Consider the following 15,111-nt stretch of genomic DNA (forward strand, 5'->3'; position numbering starts at 1 on the left):
TATGAGCCAGAATTTTAAACGTGCTTGTAAAAAGAAATTTTAAAAAACGGAGAAGGGTGTTCAAGCCTTGAGTTATTTCATCATCCAGTCATACAGGCACTAAAAAACACGCAAAAGGCCAAAGTTCTGTAAGTATAAAAAAGCATTTACTGAGTTTATTTATCAGGAGGATCTCGGGGGTGCTTGGATGTCAACATTTTAAACCAACTTGACCTCGAAGGCCCAGATTCTTTCTCTACAAACTTGCATTGTTATTTTACATTTACATTGTTACCTATGCAGCCAAATGTTTATCTTTGTTTAATCCCTCTACTAATAGGACCATGAGAAATGTGAAAACTGTGAGAATATAAAGATGGTGCCCCTTTCCTCAGGGCTATTCTAAAAGCCTTGGCCAGAAGTCGCTGAGGGCCGAGGTCTCTGCTTCCATCCGTGTAACCCCAAACCCAACCCAGTAGCTGGAGGGGGCCACCCAGGTGGCCTTTGGGTTTCCCCCACCCACCCACATTCTCCCATCCAGTGCATCTTCCTGTTTCCTTTGTCTGGGGCATCCTGGGTGCACTGGAAATATTTGTTGATATTCTTGACTTACCAGCTATAGAGAATATCTACCTTGAATTACTTGACCCAGAGAAGGGCTGAATTCACCCTGATTCTAGCTGTGAGGCCGGTGGTTCTCAAACCTGAGCGTGTCTCGGCACCTAGAGGGCTGGCTGAAGCGCAGATGGCTGAGAGCCACCCCGAGTTTCTGATTCAGTAGGTCTGGGGTGGGGCCTGAGGATTTGCATTTCTAGTAACTTTCAGGTGATGTTGATGCTGTTGGCCTGGAGACCCCACTTTGGGTAACAAAGAATCTGTGTCCCCCTCCTATCCCTTGTCTGCCTCTCATTCCTGCCCTGCTTGCACATCTGCATATACACACGCTGGGTGCTATTTTGGGGGGAGAAGCATGGCTTCGTTTAGGGGAACAAATAACCAGCCTCAGAGGGGCTTCTGCAGAGAGACCCAGAGCAAGTCTTAAGAGCGAGCAGAAGTTAGAGGCCAGTGGGCGGGGAAGGGCAGAACAGGGACAGCCACTGTTCCCATTTATTGAATATGGAGGAACTCTGGCTTCATCCAGCGGTTTTAATCAGGAAAGGGATGTGGTGAGATTTGTGGGTTGGAAAGACCACCCGGATCAGGGCAAAAACTGGTCTGAGGGATGGGGGCGTGGATGGAGGGGGAGTCTGGAGGCAGGTTCTAGCAGGAGATGAGTCTGGATTTTCGCAGCTGGGATCATGGAGTACGACAAAGAAACAGTTTGCCCCTCTGCCTATAACCAGCTCCTCTCCTTCCCACCCAGTATCAAGCAGAGACTCTCCGAGGGCAGACATGAAGGGCACGTGTCCCACTGAGCAGAATAGACTGACAGTCCCAGGCCCTCCGGAGGCCTGCCTTTCCCCTCCCTCTCCTCAGCTCTATTCAGTCCTGGATAGAGACTGTGTCTCGGGCTAGGGTGCAGGGCATGATACCATGACAAAGGTTCTGTCCCCTCGCCAAGCCAATTGCCCATCTGGTTCAGCTCTAGGAGAGGCATCTTTTCCTTAGTCATACAAAGATGCCTCAGGGGTTGGGCACCCTGAAAACTCTGCCCTAAATGGCTGGTGACCTCGGGGAGGGCATTGTCCTTTCTACGGTCCTCCTCTACAGGAGGAGGTGACAGAGACCCCTGGTGTCCATTAGAATCCCCCGAGGAGCTTTTTCAAAATGCTGACCCCCTGGAATTTGGCAAACCTTGATTAAATTCGGTAAATAATAGTAGTGAGCCAGTGTTGATTTTCTGATTTTGATGACTTGACTGTAGTTGCGTAAGAGAAAGTTGGTTTTTATTTTTGTTTTTTAAAGAAAATACACACTTGAAGCCTTTAGAGGTAAAGGGCCTTCATGTCTGCAACTCACTCTTAAATGGTTCAGGGTTGGAGAACGAGTGAGTGTGGTTGACCTGTGGGGAAGCTGGGGTCAGGGTAAATGAGAGTTTTATACTATTTTTACAATTTTTCTCTAAACCGAAAATTATTGCAAAATAAAAAACTTTTTTGAAAATAAATAAATTGAATAAAAAACTCTGGAGGCACCAGTAAGCACATGAAAAAGATGCTCAACATCATTAGTCATCAACAAATCAAATGCTCAGTGAGGTTTTGATTCACACCCCCTAGACACTTGTATAAAAAGTCAGGTGGGAGGATGGGGTGACTGGGGGATGGGCATTAAGGAGGGCACGTGATGGAATGAGCGCTGGGTGTTATATGCAACTGATGAATCACTAAACTCTACCTCTGGAACTAATAATACATGATATGTTAATTCATTGATTTTAAATCAAATAAAAAAATTTAAAAATCAGATGGTAATGCGAGATGGCAAAAAAATGTCGGGAAATGGGAACCCCCTTACCCTGCTGATGGGAACGGAAAATGGTGCAGCCGCTTTGAAAACCAGTCTGGCTGTTCCTCAGATCATCACAGAGTCACCGTGTGGCCCAGCACTTGCACTCTCCGTGTACACCCACGAGAAACAGAAGTGAGTGTCCACGCACAAACTTGCCCGCGAATGCTCACAGCGGCATTATTCGTAATAGCCGAAGGGTGGAAATCACCCAGATGTCCAGTCGGTGTGCCACATCCCTGCGACGGAATATTTCTCAGCCATAGAAAAGATCAAAATACTGATGCCCGGGACAAAAATCGATGAACCTTGAAGACAGGACGCTAAATGAAAGAAGCCAGTCACAAAAGACCACATATTGTATGATTCCGTTCACATGAAATGCCCACCACAGGGAAATCCACAGAAGTAGAAAATAGGTTAGTGGTTGCTTAGGGCTGCAGAGAGGATGGTGGGATAGACAGGTAATCGCTAAAGGGGAGGGCTTTCCTTTCGAGGTGATTGAAATGTTTTAAAATTGTGGTGATGGTTGCACATCCATGAACATCCTAAAACCCACTGAATCGTACCCTTTTAAACAGTGCACTGTCTGGGATTTGAATTGTATCTCAATAGAATGTTTTAAAAACGCTCTAGGGGGTGTGATGGAGCTTCCCTGACGACGAGTTTTCAAAGTCCCCCGCCCCCCAGGGACTCCAGTGAGCAGTCAGGCTGAGAACCACAGACGGGTAATTTCTATGTGTTGACATGATGGGAATACACGTCTAAACCATCCTGTTCTTTCACAGCCAGAGTACATCCAAAATTCCGTGGCTCTGGGAATTCTATTTGTCTACTCCACAGCCTGTATTTGAATCAGCCAGGCTGTGTTCAGATGGGCCACCCCACTGCCCTCCCCCCCACAGGCTGGGAGCCGTCTGGAACGGGGCGCCTGACCGGCCCATGGTGCCCACCAGTGCCAGCCCCGTGGGGCTCAGGTTGTTGGGTTAGACCGATGCTTGCAACAGATGCCAGGTACAGCCCTGAAGTCAGATCTTTTATCTTGATTTTCATGTACTTTCTTCCCTTAAATTGATTCCTTCCCCCCCCCCACTTTGGTACCTCTGAATCCCCCTCACCCATTTCGCCCAAACTTGGTTCTATTTTTGATGTGTCCTCTGGCCGTCAGCTGTCGGCACTCCTGGACGTCGTGGCACCCACAGAGCACTATCCCCGATGAATCATGGCCGAGGTACTTTTCCACTGGCCCCTCTCCATCCTTTCTTAAAGCCCTGTCACCTCGCGTGGTAAAGACTTGTGTCCCTCTTTCCCGATGGACTCCACTTCTTGTAGGCAGTTTCTGGGCGCTCAAGCCTAGCCCCATGCCTGGCACCCGGTCATTCAGTGACTTCACTACTCCTTTAAACACAAGAGTCACCACTTTAGAAATCGGGCCTGAAAGTCGCAGGGGCCTTCCCCTCACAAAGACCTGCAATCTGAGAGAGGGGAGGGAAAAATAACCCAGCCCCTCACCAGCAGGAAGACCAAGCCCAACCACTGTGATCATTCAAAGGGGATTCAGGAAATCCTCACTAATGGCCCAACTTCCCTAGTCTGAGATTCCAGAGGAAGCCCAGTAACGACCCCGGAGGATGCTAATACTCTAAGCAAGAAATGCAGGATATAAAACTGTGCCTGTTGTTTGCTCCTGATTGTTCAGAAACTGATGGCCAGACACAAACATGGGCAGAACAAAGCCTGAGGTTAATTCTGGGTGGCGGGGTGAAGGGTGACGGATGATATTTTCTGTACTAACCAGTAACGCTGGGAGAGATAGACAATTAAAAGTGAAGAGAAGGTAAGAAAGCCAAAGCCTTTTCCATCAGTGGGAGCCAAGCTCCTGGTCATGCCCTCCCTGCAGCAGGGGCTCCTCATCTGAGGATCCCCCGACACTGGACCATGCTCCTACCTGTGGTCATTCCTGTCCCTCAGGCCCTTCAGACCCACCCTGTCCCACTGCTGAGCTCAGCATCTGCTCCCAATCCTTTGTAGACTCCACTCGTGACTGCCTTCTACATACCCGGTTGAGTGTGCACCAAGTGCTTAGTACTGAATAAATCCAAAGAATTTATAGATTGTTCCAAATCTGTATTTTCTGTCATTTGAAAGCAAGGATGCTTTTCCATGCTTTTTAATCCATGAAGACATTCATACACCTTTTTGACATCTTCCGCAAAGCTCTGTCTCTGGACATGGTTTATTCATTCTCTTCCTATTTCCCAGTTTCTGTGCCCACATCCCTAGTGGCCGGTGCCCTGCTCCCTGGCACAAGGAAATAGCTGTGTGAACGCTATATTGGTGCAGATGGTGTTCAGATATCACAATATAATTTTTAAATAATCAGGACAGTTGGGTACTGGCGTAAAGATAAACATATAGGTCCCTGGAATAGGTGGGAGCCCAAATCAGACTCAGACATCAAGCAGTAACCTGATTTCACAAAGGCATAATTGCAATTAAGTAGGGCCTTTTCAATCAATGGCACTGAATTAATTAGCTATTCATATGGGGGGAAAATGAACGTAGGTCCCATATCAAACATAAAAATTAATTCAAAGTGGATCATAGACCTAAATTTGAAAATTAAAAATAATGCAGAGTTCAGGAGAAAGTTTCCAGATAGGGAAATATCTTTATGATCCTGGGGTAGGCAGAGATTTCATAAACAGGACACAGAAATCACTATTGAAAAAATTGATAAATATGACTTAATTAAAATAAAGAATTTCTGCTCATCAAAAATGAAAAATCATCAACTGGGAGAAGACACTTACAGCACCTGTCTCTAAACAAGGACTCATATTCAGAATATACAACTCAACAATAAAAACACAAATAGAAAAAAAATCTGAGCCAAAGACTTCATAAAAGAAGATCTACCAATGGCCAATGATGTCAGGAAAACACTGATTAAAACAATGACACATGCCCACAAGAATGGTTAAAATAAAAAAGTCTAACAATCCCAAGGCAGGCAGAATTCTAGGACCACCTCCAAACCTTCCCCTGCCTGGTAGACACGCCTTGTAAAATCCCCTCCCCTCGAGTGTGGGTAGGACTATGGATAGGATGCTGTGATTAGGTTGTATTAAATGCTGGAGACAGAGGGATTTTGCAGATGTAATTAAGGTCTCTAATCAGTAATTTAAGCAACCGCGAGTTCTACAGCTGCGTGAAAATGAATTTGGTCAACATGTGAGCTTAGAGGAGGACCACAAGCTGCCACAACCTCCCCATCCCCCCACCTCCTATCTATAAATCATCACCACCAGGCACCAGGCACTGGGGCAGGAACTAGAATGTCAGCTCCCTGGGGACAGGTGCCTCTCTCATCGCTCTATCCTAGCATCTCTTGCAGAGCCTGGCACATTGCAAGAGCTCAGCATATTTTAGATTAATTTATTGAGACATGGAAGGATTGGTTGTATGTGTCAAACTCAAGTGAAATACAGGATTTTTGAATTTTAATTTTTTGTATATCCTCCTCTGAATTAAAAAGACAATCCTTTCTTCTATAGATATTTTGCAATTTTGCTGGTACCTCTATGGCGTATATTCAAATATTCATTGCCCACCCCCCCCCACCATAGGAGGATTATAGTAGGTTGAACCATATAAAATTGCTGATGTTTGGTCATTTTTGACTTAATAAAATGGCAATCTTATATGGTTCAACCTCATACTTCCCTGCCCTTTTGATGTCAGCCTTGACCATGTCATCTTCTCTGACCAATGAAATGTGTGCTTTAATAGCATGTGTCACTTGAGTTTTAGGAGAGGTTACATGACTGGCAAGCATGACTTTTCCCTCTTCTAAGACCATCAGTTTCCAGATAGAGGTTGCCCCATTCACTTGCGCCTCAGGGTGAAAATGAAGAGCAGAGCTATTGGCAAGCCATGATGGACAGAGAGCATAACTGATCAATCAGCCTGTATGGTTTATAAGCCTCTGAGATTTTTGTTACCGCAGCAAAACCTGGTATAGTCTGTCGGATAGTCTTTAGTCTGTCATGTAATAGAGGTAAATCCTGTGTGTCTTCCTCACCTATTTCTTACACGTCAGAGTTCAGCAAAATTTCTTGTCCCTAGGAAACCCTTGGAAAATGATTGGATTTAATCAAGCACAGTATTTCTTCTGCTGGGAAAAAAGCCAGCTGAGCACAACCAAAGACATTTCGTAACGTTTATTAATGCCTTTTCTACCTTTAAGCCTAAGGACAAGAATCAGTCATGAGCCAAGCTCTATTATGTCAGCAAAAATCCCAGGACAATTAAGACTCCTTTAAGGCTGAAATGAAATTGTTTTCAGAATTGGAATGAAATCCAGTTGTCAGCATGCATCTGCTAGCTCTTCTTCCTGGGGAACACCCCATCCCCCCGCCCCGCCCCATGACTCTAGGCAGCAGGATGTTCAGAAGTCTCCTATAACACTGACTCCAAACCCAAGGTAGGAGGAAGGTGGGAACCAGGACTAGACCCTGGAATATAGCTATTGTTTTAAGAACAATGGAAACGTATCAAAGGTTTTTACCCAATGAGTAAACAATCTGATGTTTTAAATGTTGTAAGACTAGATTGTAGAGAAACAGTGTAAACAGGGATGGAATAGTAATTTTCTCAGGAATCATAAATTAGGGGCGCCTGGCTGGCTCAGTCAGTGGAGTGTGTGACTCTTGATCTCAGGGTTGTGAGTTCGAACCCCCACGCTGGGTATAGAGGTTACTTAAAATCGTTTTTAAAAATGCAATAAACATAAAAAAATAAAAATAAAGAAGTCATAAATTAATAATGTTAACAGAATAAAAAACTTAAATAAACCAGTATCTATGGAGAAAAAGCAATATTTGTCAAAACAAACAAAAATCACCTCTGAAAAAATTCTTGAGGCCAACAGATTTCACGGTTGAATTCCTTGAAACTTTAAGTGAAGAGTTTTGTGTTCTTTAAACTGAGAGAGAACATGGGAAAAAAGATGAAAAACCTCCCAATTCACTTTACAAAGCAGACACATGCCAATATTAAAACATAACAGAGAGCAGTCCTTCTCCCCCTCAAAAAAATATACAAGTCAATATTCTAAATGGGTACAGATATGGAACTACTAAACATAAGCAAATCAACCTGCGTTGTATTCAAGAGTGGAATAAGAATGAAAGAATGCTATGTTATTCAGAATTGTATTAATATAATTTTTCATATCATCCCAAATCCCAAAAAGTATCTAATGAAATTCCATATCCATTCCCGACTATTTTTGGTGAACTAAAAAAATAAGGAACTTCTTTAACATGATAAAGAATATCTCAGGGCACCTGGGTGGCTCAGTTGGTTAAGCCTCCAACTCTTGATTTTGGCTCCGTTCATGGTCTCAGGGTCATGGGAGCCTCAGGATGCCTGCTTGAGATTCTCTCTCCTTCTCCCTCTGCCCCTCCGTACTCGTGCTCTTTCTCTCTAAAAAATAGAATAGAATAAAATAAAGTATAAAATAGACTATCTCAAGTCAACAGCCAGCATCATATATAATAATAAAACACCAGAGACAATCCTATTATTATCTGTACCAAAGCAAGGGTGCTAGAAATTCAGGCCAATTCAATATTAACAACCAGTTCTCTGGGGGGGGGGGGAGTTTATTATAAATTTTACTGATATGAGAGATATGTAGCATATGATTTTCCACTACTAATAAAATATACAATACTCATTATTGTGAATTCCATCTAGACAACTGATTTTCACAGAATGCTTTCTTAATTATGGACCAGGGCTTAGCAAACTTGGCTTACAGGCCAAATCAGTCCATCTCCTGTTTTTGTACAACCTGCAAACTCAGCATGTTTTTTTACATTCTTGAGTGGCTGAAAAAAAAATCAAAAGAATCATATTTCACGACACAAGAAAATTATATGAAATTCAACTTGCAGTATCCACAAATAGAGTTATATTGGAATCAGCCCTACTCGTTTGTGTATTGTCCACGGCTGCTTTCCCTCTACAACGGCAGAATTAGTAGTTGCGACAGAAGCCTCCTGCCTGCAAAGCCGGAAACATCTAGTATCTTGCCCTTTACGGGAAGAGGTGTCAACCCCTCGTCTAGACGATCAACACAAGAATAAATAAACCCTCATTTGTAGCATTTGCCAATTTCCAGGGTAAACACTCCCACCGGGGCCAGCTACCAACGTGGCGTCGCTGAATTCAGAACTGGGAGCAGCGCCACAGAACACGGCGCTGTGTCGGGTTTTGGCCTCCCAGGTATAGTACATATAAATAACCGCAAGAGCATAAGTAATGATAATGTGCAGTAAAATAACTAGGACATGAGGAGTTGTATGTCTTACCTTTCTGCCTAATGTAACTTACTTCATTGTAAATTTAGAAAGTCTAATCTTACTGATGGCTGTGTGTGGAAACGACAGGTGTTGGTGGGGATGCAGAGAAAGGGGAACCCGCCTACACTGTTGATGGGGATGCAAACTGGTGCAGCCACTCTGGAAAACAGTAGAGAGGTTGAGGTTCCTCAAAAAGTTAAAACTAGAGCTACCCTATGACCCAGCAATTGCAGTACTAAGGTATTTACCCCAAAGGATATAAACGTAGTGATCCGAAGGGGCACCTGCACCCCAATGTTTATAACAGCAGTGTCCACAATAGCCAAGCTATGGCAAGAGCCCAGATGTCCATCAAAAGATGAATACATAAAGAAGATGGGTGTAAATATACAATGGAATACTACTCAGCCTCCAAAAGAATGAGATCTTGCCATTTGCAATGACACGAGTGGAACTAGAGGGTATGATGCTAAGCAAAATAAGTCAGAGAAAGACAATTATCATATGGTTTCACTCATATGTGGAATTTAAGAAACAAAACAGATGAACACAGGGGAAGAGAGAGAAAAAGAAAATAAGATGAAAACAGAGAGGGAGGCCAACCATAAGGGACTCTTAACTATAGGAAACAAACTGAGGGGTGCTGGAGGGGAGGTGGAGTAACTGGGTGATGGGCATTAAGGAGGGCACTTGAAGTAATGAGCACTGAGTGTTGTATGCAACTGATGAATCACTAAATTCTACCTCTGAAACTAAAAATAAAAAATGGCTGCGTATAACAACAAGCTTGCAAAATTCCCCCAAGTTCAGCGATTGACTTACAAACCAGCCCCAGGACCACCGCCTATTTGGAGGGACCAATGGTATGGCAGAGATGTCAGCCCCCTAGCCTGTGCCCACACCAGATTCCACAGAAACGGGAAAAACGCCCTTGTCTGTACCCACACTTCCTCCATGGTCCTTCATGTCCCTCCCACCTCCAAAATGCAGGTCTTGTCCACAGCCTTCACTGTATTCAGAGCACCCACCCACATTTCCTCTGTCTTCATGCACACAGCCTCCTCCCTGCAAATCTTCCTCCCCCAAATGCAAACGCTACCAGGAGGATCCCTAGTTAGGAGAATCACCTGTCCACAGAGCCACCAAATACAGCCAGACTCCGAGAGTTTCATCCCAGGTTTTACAGGAACAAGCACACTGACATTATAAATTCAGTGTAATTACCATTTTTAAAAAGTAGGATTTTGGGGGAACTCAAAAATAAGGATTTGAGGGTTCAAAAACAGAACAGAAAAACATGTCTTTGCTATTAAAATGATATAAACTACAAATACTAATATGGTATGATACTGGCAGAGAAATATTCGTAGCATAGAAAGCTCAGAAATGGACTCCAATGTGAACAATACTGCCTGAGTGCTAAAGCCTGAAGGTTCGGGTCCCCCCTCAAATTAATGTGTTGAACCTAACCTCCAAGGTGATGGTACCAGGAGGGGGAGCCTTTGGGAGGTGATAGATCAAATCAGTGGGAAGAAATCGATTTTTAAAACTAATAGCACAGAGAAACTGCTGAACTTGTGCATCGGGGTCGAGTGGCAGAGTATATTAGATTTTTACTTGTTACTATTTGCCGAATTTAATTCCAGTTGTAATTGACTTATAGGAGTAAAAAGTTACAATAAATGTATTGGGAGATATTATAAGTATACATATTAGTATTTGTGTGGAAAATTACTTTCTCAGCATAAAGCAAAGGCAAACTCCATAAAGAAAAAAAGAAAGACACTCATAAACAGAAACACCTAAATGAGAGACAAGGATAATATTTAAATATAGAAGATGAAAGGAGGACAAAGATTAATAGTTCATACATATACAGTTCTTAGAAACAAGAAAAATTGAAGCAGCAGTAAGAAACAGCTAAGGACAAACATGGGCAGTCCACAAAAAGGACAAATAGAAATGGCCAATTAACATTAAAAAAACCTGGACTTCTGTAGTTTTCAAAGAAGCATAAATTGAAATCACAACAAGATCCTTCTTTGCAATCTGGCTACCAGAAATGACGGAATCCAGCACCGTCCAGGACAGGAGGGAACGGGCGGTCTCACGCACCAGCGGCGGGAGCAGAAGTGACACACGTCCTTCCGAGAAGACCGGCAGGACCCTGCTGTGAAATACCCACGCCTGGGAGACCTGCGGCGCCGAGTGAGTGTCGGGAGGCACCACCCCTGGAGGCAAAGACCCGGCTTGCAGCGTGGTTAGAATGGCAAAAAGTTGGAAACAATCAAAGGGTCCAGTAAAGGAATGGGTAGAGAATGTTCCACTGGGATACACAAGACTAAAAGTTTAAACCTCTAGACATAGTGGGGTTGATCCATATTCACTGATACAAAAAAGCTTGTATCACATGGTCCCAAACACGTCAATAAACACGCATGTAAATAAACACGAAGGCACGTCCAGAACAAAATGAAGTATGGGAATGTCAGGTGCTTTTTACGTTATTTCGTCTGGGCTGCGTCAAATTAAATGTAAAACGGCACGTGCATGGGTGTAAAGGGGCCTGCGTCCCTCCAGCAGCTGCAAGCCACTGCCCAAGCCTCTGTGCGCATGAAGGCCCTTCCCCGAGCGGCCCTTCCTAGCGGGCGGGTCTGAATCCCGCTTCCTGTCTCATGGACGGCTCTCGTGGGCCAATCGAATCAACCAAGAGCTAGATTTGGGCTGTTTCCACTTTCGAACCTCTTCCGAATTTTGAAGTCATTGGTTTTTAAAAGGGACTCCAGGGGAGAGAGAAAAGCTCTTTAGTGAGCCCAGAGTTTGAGTGCAGAAGCTTCCATTGAATTCTAGCTCCAATTAACTGAGTTGGATGTTGGCATGGGGAGGGAGAGGGAATCGGGTATTTTGGGGTCATCATGGCTTATGTTGTGGGAAAGCTTCTGAGAAAGCAATTCCAACGCCTCAAGGAGAAAGTTTCATCTTAGTGAGAACTGAAGGATGGATGGAATTACAAAGCAAAGATGACCAGGACAGCGACCTTCTGTAAAGGGCAGCGAGAATTATGGCAGAGAGGTGGGGAAACCAGCAAACAAAGAATGGTTCAGTTGAACTGGAACGTGGGGTATACAAGAAGCCCTGTGTGAGAAGGTGGGAGGGCTGTGAGATTAAACTGTTAAGAAATTAACAGTTTAGGGGCGCCTGGGTGGCTCAGTCGTTAAGCGTCTGCCTTCGGCTCGGCTCATGACCCCAGGGTCCTGGGATCGAGCCCCGCATCGAGCCCCGCATCGAGCCCGGCATCGGGCTCCCTGCTCGGCGGGAAGCCAGCTTCTCCCTCTCCCACTCCCCCTGCTTGTGTTCCCTCTCTCACTGTCTCTCTCTGTCAAATAAATAAATAAAATCTTTAAAAAAAAAAAAAAGAAAGAAATTAACAGTTTAAATACTGTTCATACGAGTGTTTTGCAAATGGAGAACTCAGACTTGTTTTCCAGGGATCACAGGTGCTTTATGAGAAATTTTACATTTCACACTTGAATTTTAACTTAATTAAAAAAACACAACTCATAAGGGGGCGCTCAGGTGGCTCAGTTGGTTAAGTGTGCAACTCGATTTCAGCTCAGGTCAAGATCTCAGGGGCATTAAGATCGAGCCCCATGTCCGGCTCCATGCTGGGCATGGGGACTTTGCTTACGATTCTCTCTCTCCTTCTGCCCCTCCCTCCACGCTCACGCACTTTCTCTCAAATAAATCAATCTTAAAAAAAAAAAAAAGGCTCATAAAATTGATATAGATGGCCTGAATATGACTTTATTTTGGTGTCCATGTATGTTTGTAATCACCGTGGTGCCAGGTAAAACACAGCGCCCTTTGCCATACAAACGAAGTCTTCACATTTGTTCATATATTTTGAGTTAAAGACAAAGTGAGTTCTTGCACTATATACTTGGCTCAACTCCATGCAAATACACTTGAAAACTTAGAATGTGTAATTGTCTAGGAATATAATTTCTCAGAACTGATTCTAGATAAGACAGAAAACCTGAGCACACCCATTTTCATAGAGGAAACGGGGAAGTTGTCAGATACACCCTCCCAAAAGAGGTTCGGAGGGGATCCTAGGGAAAGCACCAACTCTGTAGAGTAATAATCCCGTCTTTTTTAGCCAGGCCAAAGCAGAGGAGAAGGACAACATGAGTGATAACATGAATCAGGACAATGAACGTGATCTATGTCAAAGTCACAAAGGAACACAGATCACTGGGACCAATGGCCCCTATTTGGAAACAATGATTAAGATTCCACAGGGAATAGATTTTCACATGATGAAGGTACCAGAGCCAGGCAAAATTGGGCTTTGATGTGGCAACTTTCTAAATCATGGAAAAGTTCCTCGCATTTCCCATCCACTCATTCCCCTAGCACCCCCGCCCCCACACACATGCGGAAGAAAACTAGTGTGGCTGATACAAGGATCACAGTTTGGGAGGGAGAAAGAGGTAACGACGTTTAGGAGAATATTTACATTTTAGCACCAGTTTGGGCCCTTCAAATCCCAAATCAACATCTGAAATGTACTGTCATGTCACATAGTTTTTACTCATAAGTACCTTCTTCTCTTCTGGGACCTTTTGGAGGCCCCTACAGCACAATGCTTCTGTCACCCACTGCGTCACTCGCCGGTCACGTCGCTCTCTGCACGTGTGGATTTCCATGCTACTGTGGTCTTCCACACGTGACTTTATTACATACCGCACTTTATTTTTCTCTCCACAGATTCCTTGTGGACATCATCATCTTCTTAGGTCTCCTGGGCACTGCGTATCATATGCTGGAGACACCGAGTTGACCCCAGATCTTACATTAGAAGGTCAAAAGCTTCCCACCCTACAGGTGATTAGAACCAGTCCCTCCAACTATTTCCAATACAAGAATTTGGCATCCTGAAACGACTTTATTTTATAGTCCTTATTCTGGTAATCTTATTAAATTTATACAATGTCTAATGTCCAGGCTTAAAATTTCTCAGGGAGGTTATGATCAGGATACTTACATACTATTCTCAAGTGTTAAATTTAAATCAATATATAAAGAAATTATTATTTTAAAATTTCTATCATTTGAAATACTATGGTTCTGAGAAATGTTAAAAATAGATTGAAAATTAAACTCATTTAATAACCTGGAGATAGGACAATATAAACAAAGAATAGTTTCAGAGACTTCTACCAAGGCAGTTAATACCATAATAGCTGAGAGCCCAAACGTTGGTATCAAAATAATTGTGGTCTTTTTTAAAAGATTTTATTTGACAGAGAGAGAGAGCACAAGCACACACAAGCAGGGGGAGTGGCAGGCTTCCTGCAAGGAGCAGGGAGCCCGACTCGAGGCTCATCCCAGGACTCTGGGAGCCACCCCAGGGGTCCCAAAAGAATTGGATCTTAAACCTAATATTACTAAGTTTATTTCCAAACCTGTAAAATGGGATGCAGGTGTGGCTATAAAGGAGGTCCTTGTGATGATGCAATTGTTTTGTATCTTGACTGTATTTGTGTCAATATCCTGATTATAATATTTTACTACAGATTTTCAGTATATTATCACTGGGAAAAGCTGAATAAAGGATATGCAAGAACTCTTATAACTACATGTGAAACTGTAATTCTCTCCAAATAGTTTAAAGAAGTCATTTGCAAATGTTGACTTAAATTTTATATTAATTTCAAAAGTATCCTACGCAATTACATATCTTCCCTAATTTCTATGATGAGTGAAATAAAGTGGACTACAGATTACTTTAAATTTAGCAATGACATGACCAGGAGGTGGCGCTGTTACCACATCACTGCACCATAGGAAGGCACTACTCACTTTAAAAAATGTCTGGAAAATGGAATACTAATTTTATCAATCAAAATTGTAAATGCTAACCCCAATTCAGTAATATTTTCAGTAAGTCTTATGTGAGGTTTGAAAAAATATAATTTTCATAAGCCATTAAAAAATAAAATATGCAAATAATCAATTTTGGGTATGGGTAACACAGGTAAGGTTGCAAATGGAAAATACAAACCCATCTAACTAAGTGTATTTTCATCATGTCTGATGTAGACTGTCAAACCCGTAGAAAGACAAGGAAAATTCTTACCAAATCTGGTATTAAGCTGTTTATGTCACTGCACTTTTTAATACAAGTATTTCCCGCCTCACCTAATGTTACGTTTTGATAAAGGTACAAGAACCACTCAAAGAAAATTCCTGAAATGCAGCTAGAAGAAAAAAAAAAAAAAAAAGCTGAGAAAGAGATCTCTTTTCTGCG

Source organism: Leptonychotes weddellii, chromosome 6, assembly GCF_054177405.1.
Source record: "Leptonychotes weddellii isolate Sample4059 chromosome 6, ASM5417740v2, whole genome shotgun sequence".
Classification (NCBI taxonomy): Eukaryota; Metazoa; Chordata; class Mammalia; order Carnivora; family Phocidae; genus Leptonychotes; species Leptonychotes weddellii.